Source organism: Meleagris gallopavo, chromosome 21 (genome assembly GCF_000146605.3).
Source record: "Meleagris gallopavo isolate NT-WF06-2002-E0010 breed Aviagen turkey brand Nicholas breeding stock chromosome 21, Turkey_5.1, whole genome shotgun sequence".
NCBI lineage: Eukaryota > Metazoa > Chordata > Aves > Galliformes > Phasianidae > Meleagris > Meleagris gallopavo.
The window spans coordinates 3,332,628-3,347,717 of NC_015031.2; the positions used below are offsets into that span (position 1 = coordinate 3,332,628).

The window sequence follows — 15,090 nt, forward strand, 5'->3', positions numbered from 1 at the left end:
CTCTCTAAATTGATACACAATAAGTGCCAGAAGGCTTCCAATTGCAAACTGCTTGCTTCAAGTTTTAGCAAAGGGCTGCCTGCTAAGACAGATAGTCCAAGCTCAGCATAATCTAGTTTGAGCTCAGGGCTCCAAGGCAGCCTCTGTATTTCCAGTAGCACTCAGCATGTGAGGGACCTGGAAGAAGCCATACAGACTCCCCATTCCACATCTACCAAAAATGCTACAGCCTGTTGCTGAAGGAGAGTGTCCTCATAAAAGAGAGTAAATTTAAATAGGAAGCAGGTCATTGCTGAAAGTATTAATTTAAAACTAGCCTACTTCAAAAGACTTCAAAGTACTTGCTAGTGTTACAGAACAATCCATCCAGGGATGACTTACAAACACATTGCAGCCAGACTTGTGATTTGATCATGGTGCTCATCTTATTCGTGTGCTCTGTACCCATGGGTTTACATGATCACACAAATTTTAGGTTTTTTTTTTAGAAATGTGAAGAAATGTGAAACGTGAAGAAAGCTCTTAAGTAGGACCAAACCCTACTACTTCAGCATTTGGGAATTGCAGTCCTACAAACACTAACATCAAAAATGTCACTGGCTTTGAAGTGAGCAAAGAGAGAAGGAAAGGGGACTTGCTCCACTTGAATGAAATTTTATGATGTTAATCCATGCTAGAAGGGAATGTGCTGACTGTCAATTTCAGTTCATTTTATGGCAGAGAAAAGTACATTTCACCTAAAGTGCATCCTTCTAGAATGGGAAGCAACTCCACCAGCTTTCCTCTTTGTGATACCCACCAAAGAATGAATTATCACCAAACGAACAAAGACAGCCTGCATGCACCTTTTCCCTTCTCTCACACTCTTGCTGCAGTTGCAAGGAAGATGCTGGAAGCTACTGTCACCCTTATGCCTGCCCTCTTCATTTCACCTCGTCTTCAAAACAGATAACGTCAAATCTTACAGCTGAACATTATGGGAGAAAGACAACATTCAACAGACAGTAAATCTACACACCACCAACACAGAACGTCTTGATATCTGAATGCTGATTTGGGGAAACTTATCCCCAAATCTGCTGGGCTCATTCCCTGGAATGAGAGGCAGACTGGATAGGGATGCTTGCAAGTGCTGCCTGTTCAGCTTCTGCTCACAGGGACTCTTAACCATGGAGCAGATGGGAGAAGTCCTAAGTGCTCCTGCTACAAAGTCTGCCAGCAGTGAAAGAGAGATGCTGTAAAAGGTGGACCTTCCAGAAGACCTACAAAATACCTTTTCCGAGATGAAGCTCTCAGGCACTACTGGAGCAGTACTTAGAAGGAAAACAAGTAAGTCCTCCTCCATTTAACGTAGTGCCTTGCTGGATTTTAGTGTCACTGATCTCCTTAGCAAAGATAACTCAGTCTTGTACAAAATAACAAGGCCAATAGGGGTACTACTATGACCTTTCCTCTGGCCCACCTCCAGCCCTACAATAACCAGCCATCATTTATTGTGAATGCTCAAAGTTTTATTTTGCAGCTGCAGAGTTTCTCTTTGTAAATCCTACACTAAACCAGGTTATCCCACCTCTTAAAACGCTTGCACGGGCCAGAACAAAGGCTTCAAATAGCAAAATTATTGCTGGCCTAGAGTCATAACCGATACAAATCAGCATCAGTCTACCAGGCCTTGTGAACAGAATGAGTTTTATTGAGTCTTATTGAGTAAATAGTGAACATTAGTCATCAGCTTTCTCAATATGCACTATAACATCCAACTTCTGAAGTTACAATAGCAGGTTTCCATGAGGACTTCAGTTTTAATATAATTTAAATTATAGTTACACTGTTCACGTAAAGTTCCCTTACGCACACAGATAGCTTTTAATCACACACCCAATGAGGAACACAAGCACTATGACCAGCAACACAATTTCATCTACACTAAGGCCAGAATCAAAAAGAATTTGTGATTACTGCAGTCATACAAACAGCAGCTGCAACCCATTAACGCAAATCAAGATGTGGGAAAATAGAGTGCCACTACACATGGTTCCTAATTATTACAAGCCACACAGTAAACTAACAAAAAGTGACATTGTTATTTGAACTGCATCCAGATTAGTTTCATGTCTCTTACGTAGAGCTGTAGCAAAAAGGGAATGGACTGTGTATTTCAGAGCAGAAAGATCTTTTGACTTGACATGTGTTGATGGCACATGGGAACTCTGGTTTCTATTTACCTACAGAACAACAATAAAACGAACAGTGGAGTCTCAAGAAAAGAAAAAGGGTTTGGGAAATTAGTTCAACTTCATCTGAAATAAAAAGCAACTAAATTACATATCAAAGAACTCTAAAAGTCAGTTAGCAACTGACAAACGTGGGCACTAAACATGAAAAATAAGATGGTCAGAGTCCTGATATGTAATTTTTTTTCCTTATACATACACAATTCTCATTCATGTGTAAGTTGTGTATGTAAAGTGATATACAAATGATTTCACAGTCAAGAACTAAGATAGCAGTGGGATGCTTTTAGACATGAAGTAAAAACAGAAAGCCATTTAAAAGCCCACGTATGTCATCTTAAACACCTGTTTGGAACAGGTATCAATGTCAGACTTAGGGCTGGAATGTCACTGCTGCTGGCAGGGCACTACTGTGAGGACACTTGTGTATGCAGGGGTCCCACTGACACCATCAGGTGTTGTTTATGCACGATCAAAGTCTAGATGTCAAGGCAAAGCAGAAGGAGCCAGCAGGGAATACACCACCGAGGAGAGAGGTAAGGAGAGAAAGATGAAGTACACAAATACCAACAACCAAAAAACTTCCCCTTTGAAAGACAGGGAGAGAATTGATACAAAATCAGATTTTACTGTAAACAGGGATGATCCTGACATAGAAGAGTTAACATTTAGCCCATATAAACACTTCAGCTTAAAATTAAAGCATGTTCCCACAATATTTCTATTTAAAATCTACCGAGAAAGAAATCTTAACCCCTGTATCTATACTGAGTTTTGCTCTAACCTGCAAAAACACAGGCCCTCTCTGCTCGACAAAGCCAATGGAAAATATACATTAAAGCAACTCCCACTTTTAAATTGTGCTGACCTGCACGTTACCTTTCGTTTCAGAATCTGTACATGCCTTTGATTTGAACTACAGAACAGCTTTAAGCAGAAAAGGAACTTATTTTAAAAGACTAGATATCTCAGAACTGCTCTCAGAAAGCGTTTGAGTCCTTTCCCAGAGGCTCATTCTTCCACTGTACAAAGAAGCTAAACCCACAGAGCAGAAATGCTCTCTGCTTTCTGGACCAGATGCATCAATGTGCAAAGCAGTTCTGCTGCTGGGCATCAGCCTGCATTTCAGGATATCTGGATTCCAACTTCTTCCCCCCCAGGCTCATTCCACCCCAAGGGAGCTACAGTAAATTACTTCACTTCTTCTGGACTACGCTTCCCATAAGTAGATAAAAACATCTCCTTAGTTCCCCTCTGTGCCTGCTGATTGGGATTTCAGGGTGTGCAGGTTTTTAAACTTCATTTGCACAGTGCTCTGGGATTCTGATGCTGCTCGATTCCCATTGATACGCACCAATAACAAAGTATGGAGAAAGCTCTACCAGCTAAAAGAAAACTTCAGGGCACATCCAGGCTCAGCCTTTCAATGAAGCAGGCACCGTTGAATCCAGGTGCAGCAGCAGGCAGTCAGGATGGAGGGATGCAGCATAGAACTGCTGTGACGACCAAGTCACTGTGACAAGTCTGCAGGCACAGCTTTTCTCTCTGAATTTGTAGCATGTGGAACAAAGGAAGCAGAGTGCTAGAGAGGTTACTGAGCTGTTTAATCATAAGAGATGTCCTACCAGATTACCATAAACAGTAAACATACTTTTCACTGATGGAGCAGAGAACATTACGGTATTTCCATGGAAGTTCAAGTCATGAAGTTATTCCAAACACTTCACTGAGGTAGAACACAGCAATACATTACTTTGACTATTTTCCCCTACTGAGGGGACAGCATCCTTCTGGAATGAGACAAACACTGGCAATCCTAAGAGCAGGAGCAGGCTCAATAGAGAGTGTAAGTTTATTGGGATCAAAGCAGATAAAGCACTATCAGCCATTAAACCTGGCCAGAGAACAATTGCCTGAATTATTTGTGCAAAAGCAGTGCTATCCTGGGAGACCTCTCATCTCCCCCTTTGCTAAAATTCACCAGAGTCTTCATTAAAGACATGAGGGTGCATTAAATGAAAGCAGAACTTAGAACTAATTCTTAATACGCGCTGGTTTAACATAGCCTTGTAATCTGCACAGGTGCATTACATTTGTGATTTCCTTAATGTTTCTTTAATGATCTTGGAAGGTAATTCTCCATTGCACTGCAAACCAGTTTTGTTCAGACACATTCAAGTTTTCCCACAGCGGAGCAAGCAAGTTATCAAGAGAACTAATTAGCTTGACCTTCTGTTTGCCCAGTAATGAGAAGTGCATCAAACAGGTTTCTCTTTTCATGTCTGAGCCTGTCAATTAAAGCACAGGCTTTCTTCTCGTTGATTGTCCTCAGGAATATTTACCTTAGGCACAGCCAATCTAAGCAATGCCCTCTCCACTCACCTCCTCACACTACCTGGTAATAGCTTAGGATTTTCTTCAGCGGAGGGAAGCAGCTACGAACAAAAATCCCTCTGCAAAAACCATAGAAAATTATTCTGAATTCAGTGCTCCTTAAGCAAATTAAGAGCTACAAACTCAGACATTAAGGCACCCTATGGGCAAGAGCCACTTTCAGTGCCACAGAATGACAGAAGAACTCATCATGGAAGATCTTTCTGGAGAGGAAATAAGGTGTTAACTGCCTTTTTTTTTTTTCCCCTACTTTGAGATAACCCAGAAGTCACATACGTGAAATCCCAGCCATTTCTGCAAGACCTCTATATTACCATAGAAAAGATTTAAAACCTAACATAAAACCATAAGCTTTCCATTCCACAACCTCAAAGCTGTACATTCATAACATCTTCTTGCAAAATCTTGTAACACAACATTCCCTGGCAGTTTCTCTGCCATTCTTTCCTCTGAAATGAAGCTGACCTGGGATGCTGTATGCCCTCTCAACCAAAGCCTTGCAGATGAGAGCACGTGGCCAGGATATAGGATGTCTAATTTCAGTTTCCTCCTTTGCTTGAGGGAGATTCAATGATTCAATCCCACACTTCCCACCAGTCAGGGCAACTCTGAGCCCTACAGTTGCTATTATCCCTGGGCAAAAGATGCTGCAGATTTGAATGAGGATGCAGGTGGGTTGGGGAAATGAATTTTGAGTTTTCCATATAAAGGAAACCACCCTAAATGCCGAGCCTCACACAAAACATGGCTATCTTTCCATTCCTCACTTTTGTCCCTCCCCACCATGGTTTTGAGCTGATTTCACACTGATGTTGAAGCACGCATTAATATGCTTAAGGCATATCCCATAACATGCATCCCTTGGAGACACAAAGGCTGCAAGCAGCTTAGCAGAGGACTCATGAAACAGGGCTCACACAGCACCAAATGTTGGCAGAGCTCTAGGGCCTTGTGGCAACTCCTGGATGGAAATAGGTGCTCACAGAACAACAATGCTGATTTTGAGAATTGCACTTTTAGGCTTATATACCTGAACTCAGCCTGCATCCCAGTATCAGCACAGCAGAGATTTGGGGGACTGCCTCTCCAGTGATACTTCAGAGACCTAAAAAGACCAAAGCCTAATGTTCTAAGTGCCAACTTCAATTCTATTTCACTTCACAGAACTGGCACGCTCTGAGAGAACTGCACCCACATTATTTCCTGGGACAAAAAAAAAAGTTGATCTTAAATTGCTTTAGTTTCCAGCACCTTCAGTCAGTGCTCTCAACTGAGATGTTATTTACTCTGTAGTAAGAATACACTGAACCTTGGACAACAACATTAGGCATCACTTGTGTTCAGCCAGATGAATTATGAGCTGCCCTATGGATAAAGCACTACCTGGGAACACAGACTGTCTTAATTCTGCCTTTGAACATGCTGTGACACCTCAGGGAGGCCATCAACTTCTCCTTCCCTGACTATTTCCACAGCTGATAAGTGGAGATAAATATGATCTCTTTACATGCATTTAGAACTACAAAATAGTAAAATTAGGCAAATACTGGAGGGGTAATCAGCTCCTCCTACTAAATAACACTTTAGTAAAACATTGACAAAAACACCCAATCTGAGGATTTTAAAACAAAACAAGCTCAGGGAATGCTCAGCTAGGTGTCTTGTCTCTTCTGCCACAGCTTTATATAACCACCATGAAATCTGCTGATCCAAATCCCCCATTCATCTGATTTTCACAATGAGTGTAGACTCCATTCTCACTCCCTTGGGCACCCAGGAGCTGATGCTGACTGCTCCAGGTCCACAGCAGAGCATTCTGAACTCAGAAACAGCCTCAACAACACCTGCTTGCCCCTATCAAGAGATGATAAATCAAAGTCCTTTAAACACACAAAAGAAATAAGTCACTAGATGGGGGAAACACCACAAAGTAATGCTCTTATTTTATAACAGAACACTATAAAAATGTATTTGAAACACGTTGCAAGGGCACTGGTCAACACAAAACAGCCTTCTCTCACTGTCATTACCCACATCATCTAATAAGAGCTGACAACCAGGATGATAGGTCAGTGTGCTGGTGGCTGACATTTTTGATCAGCAACTGTATTATGCAAGATAGCATGATATACACCAAAGGAAAGTTTTCCTTCCACACTACACATCCATTTTAAACCAGAAACTACTTTACAGTATTTATATAATGCAGGAAGGAAGCAAGATAGAAACTGGAAGCAACTTTAAGATTGTAATAGCTGTAATGTTAGCTGCATAATCGAATGGCAAAACTAACTCATTTATTGCATGAGTATTTCTTCTTCAGTGCCATAAATTAAGAATATTTTTTTTGCAGTTCTTCCTTGCCAGGAATAACTCTTTTATTCATGAACCTGCTTATTTTAAGGGCTGAGCCTTTAAAGCCCATTAGGAAACATCATCAACACGTTCTGCTTTTTTAATGCAAGGAAAGAAACATTAAGCAAGCTGCTGTTCTCATTTTTCAAAATAAATCCATTCTTCTCTCCCACAGTTATATGGCAGTACCTAAAACACTGTTTTCAGCAGTTATTTCTGATTTACATGGCTATGGAAGTACAGTCACAAACCCATAGCATACAGTCCACAGCGTCTCCTCACATTGCTGTGTCAGCATCCATCTAACCAAGGACAGTGCAGGAATTTAAAGTGCCATTATGCTGCAATGGGAAAAAGCCTTGCTTCCTTGGCTAAGGATTATTATTCATGTTGCTACAGTGCCCAGAGAGCAAGACCCTATGCGCTAGTTGCTCTACATATCTCAAGACAGAACATTCTCTGAATATTTACAGCCTGAACAACAAAACAAGAGCTAGGAAGCTGCAAGAGAACCCTCCAGCAGTGCTTGCTCAGGGTTTCTCCAAGCAGCTGTGGCAGGCAGAAATGCAGCTCAAGACCACGTACCATACTTCTCCTCCACTTGGACTCTCTTTGACCAGGACAGTGCTTGCTTGCTTATGCTTGATTTTGCCCCTCTGAATTACAACACATACATGAGGTGTTTTAGCATACCATGCTGTTATTCTTCTTACATACGTAGGAGGAAGTGGCCTTTAAAAATCTTTAACTTTTGAAGAACGTGCATCAGAACACTTACCAGCTATTTCCTCTCTTTTTAGCAACAAACTTTTGCCAAAAAAAAGACCACCTTCTACAACTGCAGCAGTGAAAAATGACATTTCTACTTGAACCAATCCTTAGCAGCACTAGCTGAACAGAGATGGGAAGTACAGTAATTCACATCTGTCTGATTCAGGTCACGAGGGACAGGTCTTATTCCACTATTGATGCAAGAAGCTCAACAGAAGGATGTGCCATACATCCCAAGGAGGACACAAGCAGAAACGTTTGTGGGAAAGTTCCAACCTAGTCACTAATGCTTCTTCCTATTTCTGCGTCCAACTCAGGCAAAGAAAATTTCTTCATCATCTCCTGCCTGATTTATGTTTTCATACACATGACAGAAACCCATGCTACTCTTTTGTAATCAGGCACTGGGCAGCCACCTGGCAGACTGTTTGTGCTCCAACAACTCAGCAGGTGCCTGTATAACTGAGGTACAGAAATCACTGCAGTGCTGCATGGGGTGACAAACTGCAGTAAGTATCTTACAGGGAAGCAGTCTGTTTAATTATATCTAGGATATAAAACCCTACATGCAATTCAAAACAACAATACCTAGTGGCAGAAGAGAAAAACAGATGGGAGATGTTCTCCTTTGGTATTTTCCAGATTTGTTTCCTACCTTATTTTGCCTAGGATATAATGTTGTAAGCAATGATTTTTTTCCTTTGTATGGGTGTTTACATCCACACTTCAGAGATGAAGACAAGTGCTGACCAACCCTGTTGTACCTATATACAAACAGGAAGCACACTGAACACAAGGTGTCACAAAGGTACTGTTTAAGCAGCTTAATATCTGCATTTAGGTATTTAACAGCCAAGCCAGCACAACTACAAGGAAAATAAATTTCAAAAATCCAGTTGTGGTACAATAATGTCCTGCCAAAACAGTTGTCTGATAGGCCAGAACAGATCTCCTAATTGGAAATGCCATGTTGGAGTGTTATTGAGACACCTAAGACTACAGAAAAGCCCCCAGACTAGGTTACAGTGAGGGAAACAGAGATGCATCTCACCAGTTACTCAATGACTGCAGCATTTCTGCTGAAGTGTTTTCCTCCTTATCTAGGTCACATATTAGCTGGACCCTTTCAACTCACATATTTCTACCTATGACACACAGATCCAGCGAGACAAACTGAGTCCAATGTATTAATACTGTTGTTCAGATCACTTCATAGCCTTGAACAATATGGATGCCAACGCTCATTTCCATCCCACAGTAGAGTTAAGCCTCCAGGCAGATAAGCAATCACACAGAAAACCCCAAGTCTTCTAAAGATGAAAAACAGAGACACTTGATCTATCCTTGCCAGGCTCCAGCAGGCACATCACCTTCCTGTGACTGGCACTGAAATGAAGCCTGTAGGCTGCAAAGCAACACTGACACCTGGTCTTCCTCCACAGCAGATGAGGGCACAGGCACTACAAACTTGGCTGGCAAGCATAGCAACCACCTGGAGCCACTACAAGCAGGAATAACTTGAATAACCTATCTGCAGTGGCTTTAAACAGCTATTTGTGATAACTGGAAGTGACAGTGAAATTTGTGAAGGCAGTAACAGATACCTTTCCTCGAGTCAAGGGGAACTAAACACGTTTTAGAGTGACCACAGCACTACGCTTCAACATGCAGTATCCAAACATAGGAAGTTACAGCAAAATTTGAGTGACTGTGACATTAAAAAAAATGTATGTCAACATGACAGGGAAGTATTGACTTCCTCTTTTCTTTCTGCTTAAAGAAGATGATATAGCTATAAGTCCAGTTTAATCTTTGAACTGCAACCAGCCAACTCTGAATCCTGGTATCCAGTTACAGGTTCTACATAGTTAAGCAAAAGATTTTCTAGTTCCAACATCCAGTAAAAGCAGAGGATTTATGTTAGATATGTACCAGATCCATCCTCAGTGATTCTCACAAAAGCATGAAAAAGCAGAAATAATATGGAAGGGTTCCCAAGATGCATCTAGCAAAATCTGATATGGCCCAGAAAGGGAGAAACTGCTGTCCTAGGAGAAAAATTAGCAAGCACGTTATCTGCTTGGTATCCCCAAAGCAAGATAAAGTCCTCAAGGTACAAAATATCCACATTCCATAAATAGCTTACAACCACTTCCCCTGCCTTAACAAAAAGGGTCATCTGTTCTGTTATATGAAGAAGCAAAATTGCTTTTGACAGGCCCTTGGCGACACCAGATAGAGAATTCACAAGTAGGCCAATAGTCATACACAGAAAGAAAAGCCAAACTCACCCAACTGGTGAGGAGGCCCTCTGGCCATGCAGCATTCCCTCTCTGGAAGTATCCTCAGTCCAAGGGAGGTTCTCCCTTCAGTGGCTGCCCTTATAGGAGCTCTACCCTGGGTTCACCCTGGTCAGGTGGGGAGCACAGCTGCAAACAATTTGCCTGTGCTCCCTGGGCAGCCACAGCCCTTCACCAGGTGCTCAATCACCAGTTCAAGCCCTGACCTAACGCTTCCCCCACATCATTATAGCCCAGAGTTTTATTAGTTTCCACAATATGGTCCATAAGTTACTTCATTTAAAGTTGACTAAAAGCAAGTCAACTTTTCAGTAGCTACCAATGAAAAATGCAAGAATATATGCTCTGATCACTGGCAGAAATTCAAACAAATCAGTTACAGTAGTTAACTGCCTTCCAGGTCTTCTTCAAAGCCATGTGATAGGATTTAATCGAGACTAGGATATTCTGCACAAACACAGACACTTACTAAAGTAACCTTGACAACAAATAAGAAAACTATTCCTGGATTTACCATTCATAGTGTCACGTGGCACAATGAATCTCAGCGTGATGCATGTTGAGAAAGTAACTTGTTTTATGAACAGATTCCTCTAAGGGCCATATTCACAAAGCTTGGATTCCACTCGAGTCCCTGCACCTTGCATTTCTAACCAGCTGACTTGTAGGTGGATTACGGCTTAATAATATCCTTCAGACCCATGAGCTGTTATTTTCAGCAGCTGCTCCATCAGTATCCACCTATGAGACATATGAAAATCAAATGAATTAAATCCAATTCTTCATCCAGTTACACAATGACACTTCTGTGATCACTGTCTGAACACTATGGACACCAATGACTACAGGTCAGGTCTAACTGCCTTTCTACAGTCTTCAGCAAGTATTTTTAATGATTTTTCTGAATTCTTGTCATCAAAAAGAAAGATGCATAAATACATATTCCCTTTAGAACACAATTAAACAGAGCTGGTATCCTCTTGATGCTGAGTTCTCAGCAGTGAATCTCCAGAATTATCTTCTCTGTTGCATCCTACAACTGAATGGGTGGTGTAAGGGGGGAAGGTTTGATAATAATAATAGACAGCACCTTCAGCTTCAATCAGTTGCATGTTCCAAGACCACAGATTGCTGCTGTGTACGAAGAAGGATCTGAAATGCAAATGATCAAGAGGCCATTAGAGACATTAAAGATTTAGCAGACGTGCGTTCATCCTGTTTTTATTGTGGGGGGATAGAAGCACTAATTCCAAAGAAACAGATGATGAAATACAGCTACCACATTCTGCCTTTCACAGAATAGTTAGAGTCTCATTAGAAGCACTCTTACTGTCCAATCTTTAATATTTCACGTAGGCAAAAAATATTAAAAATAATTATTCCCCATGCAGATCTAACTTTAATGACTGTTATTTACACCAATGATTTTGCTTATAGGAAATGAATGAAAGGGAGATCCATCCCAGAGCTGTTTCCCCACACACTAACCTTCAGACGACTTGCCATTCAACTTGGGGCTGGTCATACGCTCTCCTCAAAGGGAAAGAACACCTGAGAATTCTGTTGCTGCCATAGGATGAGGTGATCTTGGGATACAGGATCCTGCAATTTGGATTCCCTAAAGTAAAAAGATTTTTTTTTTTACTTTTTACAATCCTCTTTGCAGGGCATTTCTGATTTCTACTGCTTCAGAAACTACAATAATCTTTATTCACAAAGTCATCCAATGCATGTGTAAGCCACTGGAAGAATTTTCTTGAGATTCCTTTAGTTTCCATATCTAGCCATCTTTATGATCAGCTTAATAAAGGTTAAAGCCCCTGCTTTTCAACTAAAATTGGATCTGTAAGTTTCTATTTTCAGTCTCTGGGCTTTGAGACTGTATTATTGTCACAGTCACATCATGTTATTTCCACCAAAACAGCTGGAGGTTTCCAGTGTAAGAAGCAATTATTATGAAAAGTGTCAATGTGTCATTCTCCCCAAGCCAAATACTTCATGTTATAGCATTTGACAAGTATCCAGCTCTCAGACTCCACCAAGAAAAGAAAAAAAAGAGCACACATGCAAGTAATGAGAGAAAAGATAGGTTTATCCATTGCTATACAAGCAAATTTTGACGTCGCTGACTGATGCCACAGCTGTGCATTTCTGGAGTTTAATTGCTTTGGTGGAAGACAGGGTTAAGTCTGCATGCATGAATTCACTGATTGCCTTGACCCAACAATGCATATACAAGAGGTGTCATTCAAACAGCACTCTAAATAATGACACACTCAATGCAAGCATTTTTGTGATAGTCACAACTTACAGAGGAGGACAGAAGAAAATGTTCTGGCTACCAAGTGCACAGTGAAGAAATAGAACTAATCTCTGCTACCTTTGAGACCTAAAAGACTCAACTCAACCATAGTGCTATGAACAAAGGACCACGCACGTGCTTTTTGGCACCAAATCATCCCAGAGAGGACCTACACAGCAAAACTAAGGCACTTAAAACTAAGTTTTAAGCTCTAGCAGGTGTTTCTTTCAGTATATGGTATATCTACTAGCTCAGTGCATCCAGTGGGGCAGTTGCCTTAGTAAATAATAAAGCACAATACTGGCTAATAACAAGCCAGTGATCTGACCACATATTGCCAAGAGCAAGCAGAAGTCCTTAGTGCTACATCTTCCCTATTAATTATTGGCTTATAGACACATTTAGCTCAGGCCAGCAAACCCAAGCATTCTGCAGCATTACCCTCCTTTGGGAACACAGATACAACCCTGATGTCTTTTCCTGCAGATAAAGCAGGTCTGCCACCTGCGTGACAGGGGAGTGGACACTTTTCTGTTTCAAAGGCTCAAACCATTGATTCAGAGCACCTGCACAGGTCCTGATCCAGTACACAAAGTTCTGAGGACAGACTTCCTTTCAGGAGCCTGCACAAGATGCACTGCACTCCAGGGAGGAAACAGCCTGGAGAGCCAACATCTTTCTCTCGTTACATTTTGGCACCATGAGCACCATGTTATTAATTTAGAACCTAACAGTTTGTGAAGTTATTTGGAGAGGAGAATAAGAGGAACTTTAGCAAAAAGTATTTCAATATTTTTTAAGATGGTGTCAAGACAAGGAAGTGATACGAAACATGAGATCCCAAATCCTGTTTTCTGCTTAGAAGAGGGAATCTTCTGCTAATACAGTATATTCTCCAGCAGTGCATGTTGTATTAAATTAATGGAAACTTTGAGCTGTAGCATATGCTTAATAGCTACAGTCTGGTTTTTAGAGCAGTGATGCAACTTTCTTATCACATACCCCAAAAAACCCACATATGGATGCACTTATGTATGTCAAAAACACCCATGCAAGCTTTGATATTATTCAACAACGCGTAATGTCCATTGCTAAGCAGTGCTTAAGGCTATACAGAGCAACTCATAAGCTGGTATAACATTTCTTCAGAACCTAGAAAAATGTTTATTAAATGTTATTAAAAACAATTATAATAAACCAATCATCAGGAGAAATTCTTCCAGTCAGCCTAAGTCCAGCAAATGCTTGCTTCTCTACAACAGGGCTACAACATGACTGCAGAATCCAGATCTCTCACACTGAGAACTGTTAAGGGCTCTCCTTCTGCTATAGGACATAACAGGACAATGGGCAGTTTTTCAATAGCATTCCAGATTACAGACTGTCACTGACTCGTTTACTAACCTTTGATGACAAAACCCAAGGCAAGAAACCCAACGTCCAGTCCTCAATGTGTGTCATGAGGAAGGATAAGGGTGGCATCACTTCTGCTTTCAGAAGGTGCTGCATATAAGAATTAAATGTTGCCAGCACATCAAAATAACTGTGGAAATACAATTGCTAGTTTATAAAGATAATCAGAGAAATAAATTGATATTACAGATGCTTTGCAAGTCCTGGTAATTCTGTTACACACTCTGTGGAATTATCTGAAAAGGCCACCTCTATAATCTGTACTAAAACTCAGTGATGCTGTGCAGTTACACGTTGCACACTCAACCACAGGGTGTCATCCCTGTTTCCTCCCCCAACACATGCAGTCGAAGCAAGCACTGTGCCAGAACACAAGAAGATCACATCAAGGCAGCATCACAGCAATGAGAGAGAAAAGCAGTTTTGCGGACAGAATGGGAGGTTGCTCATACAGCTTTCTCCTGCAATCCAAGAGTGACATCTGGTGGGACTGACGCTGCTGAACATTGGGTTTTCTTTCTCATCTACAGGAATGAGATATGCCTAACACTGAGAAACTGTCTGCCAATGCACTGAAGCTTTGTTCCCAACAGTGCTTTCAGGGGAAAAATAACCCAAACCTGCTAGCCATGGCCGTGAAGTAGGGTGGCTGTTCATGCAGAAACACAAATTGCAATACTTTCAAACATCACTATCATAGCAGTACAGGCAGAGACACTTTGTATATGGGCTTTAAAACCAATACTCAATTGTAGCTTGGAAGGAAGACAATGGGCAATGGTATTGTAATCAGGTACACTCCATTTTTCTGACCAAATTTGACAAGAGGGTATGAAACTGTGCCAAGATAAGGATGACTACAGCAGTGCCTAGCATCTGACTATGGGCACTCTAGTATCTCTTTCCCATTCTTCATATAGCAAGCAGATATTTTTCAAGTAAACAATCCCAGATCTATTCATGAAAGCAGTATCAATTCTATCTTAGAATGAATGAAAGCATACTTTTAATGAAAATAGTTCGGCAGCTGCTTTATGGAATTAACAAATTCAGGAATAGCCCTAATGGAAATCAATTAATGAGTTATTAGCAATGATATTCAGCAGAAGGAAAGGCCAACACAAGATAAGGTCATGTCCTGGTTTTGGCTGTGATTGTTAATTTTTATATGAGCAGCTGGCACAGTGCTGTGTTTTGGATTTAAGGTGAGAATAATGTGGATAGCACAGCAAGGTGAGGGGAGATGAAGTTGTCTCCACGGGAGAAAAAAAATATGTTTCAGCTGCATTCCGAAGCTCTAACTTCATGCTTGCTCAATTAA

The 15,090-nt window shown here is 41.1% G+C and overlaps 1 long non-coding RNA gene across 1 annotated transcript in view; it reads right to left on the reverse strand.

The window, feature by feature from the left end:
* LOC104913867 overlaps positions 1–11,667 on the reverse strand; it is a 41,993-nt gene extending 30,326 nt beyond the window's left edge. The window contains exons 1-2 of the long non-coding RNA XR_795682.3: positions 11,543–11,667; positions 10,046–11,206 (exon numbers count right to left, since the gene is read on the reverse strand). This is a non-coding gene — a long non-coding RNA (uncharacterized LOC104913867). The remainder of the gene's footprint in view (positions 1–10,045; positions 11,207–11,542) is intronic.
* Between the last annotated feature and the right edge of the window lie 3,423 nt (positions 11,668–15,090).